Source organism: Eurypyga helias, unplaced genomic scaffold (assembly GCF_000690775.1).
Source record: "Eurypyga helias isolate BGI_N326 unplaced genomic scaffold, ASM69077v1 scaffold19181, whole genome shotgun sequence".
NCBI classification, from domain to species: domain Eukaryota; kingdom Metazoa; phylum Chordata; class Aves; order Eurypygiformes; family Eurypygidae; genus Eurypyga; species Eurypyga helias.
In genome coordinates this window covers 1,568-2,902 of record NW_010229133.1, presented here as the reverse complement: position 1 = coordinate 2,902, position 1,335 = coordinate 1,568, and the positions used below count along the sequence as shown (strand labels likewise).

Genomic DNA, 1,335 nt, shown 5'->3' with positions numbered 1-1,335 from the left:
CTAAATACCCAGGCTGGGGCACGGGTTTCTTATAAATCTTATAGTTTGTAGCTCTACCTTCTTTGGGGACTTTGTACTTAAAGAGCTCACTAAGTGAGGTGTTTGGGAGCAAATAAAGAGCCTGGGACCCAGGGGAAACGCAGCTGTTGGAACCCATGGGGCAGCGCCTGGGGTACGTGTCCAGGGTGGTCACCGCAGCAGTGTGCTCCTGCAGAGGCAAGAGAGGTGTGGGACCCATGTGTCACCCTCCTGGGGCACAGCCCAGCGCCCTCAGGATCCCTTCTAGTCCCTAGCCTTGATACCCATCTCGGGTACCCCAACGCCAGCTGGGACCCACCGAGTCCTGGGGAGGCCTCTGGGGTCACTGAGCTCGGTCGCGCTCCCCATAGGGCATGGCAGGGCGTGGGCACGGCTCTGTGAAGGGCTGCAATCACCGCATCCCGGGGCTTGATGCCCCTTCTCCCGGGGAGGCTCTGCTGATGCAGGAGGGCCCACAGCGGGCCCCTCCCCGTAAAGTCCAGCTGGAGGCCGGCCAGCTTGGCTCAGCCCATTCGCCCCTCTGAGGAGTAGAGATTATAATGGTGTGTCGTATATTTTTTAATTTCCTAAAGGTAACTGTTCAGTCCCCACCTAATTTTACACAGCATGTGAGGGAGCAGAGCCTGGTGACGGATCAGCTCAGCCGGCGGCTCGTCCGTACCTACCAGCTGTACAGCCGGACCAGCGGAAAACATGTGCAGATCTTGGACAACAAGAAAATCAATGCGATGGCAGAGGATGGGGATGTGCACGGTAAGGATGCGCGATGGAAGGGGGGGGGAAACGGGGAGGTGTGCGCGGCGATTGATGATTTCCGTCCTGTTGGTTAGCCAGAAATCGTTAAAATCGTTCGGCTCGCGGGGGTTTGTAAAGGGAGAACGTAGGGGCTGGCGATCGGTGGTGGTGATTCAAGGTGAGGGCAGGTTTCCCCGTGCCGAGGGAGGGGATGGGTGCTGGCAGGGTGCTCTGCTCCTTCCTTTTTCGTTCTTGCTGTGCACCTGACTCGGGGCTGCGACGTGCTGAGCAGCACCAGTCGCTGCAGCCCAGCTCTTCCTTCTTTTCTTTTGGAAAAGAAATAGGATGGCAAATTGAAAAAGAAAAGGGTGTGTGTGGTGTGGAATAGAAGGTGAACGGCTGCTTTGGAAACCTTCCTTAAACTAGAACTGTCCGAAGCGGCGTTGCCTCTCCCTTCCCCAAACAAATCCCGAGGCTGTTGGCTGCGGGCGAGGAGGCTGCGGTGTCCCCAGAGACAAAGTTGGGGAGACTCTGCAAGTGTCCGCGCTACACCGCGGCCCC

General features: G+C 57.7%; 1 pseudogene; it reads left to right on the top strand.

The window, feature by feature from the left end:
• Positions 1 to 611: 611 nt before the first annotated feature.
• LOC104516084 lies at positions 612 to 792 on the top strand (annotated as a pseudogene).
• The last annotated feature ends 543 nt before the right edge of the window (positions 793 to 1,335 follow it).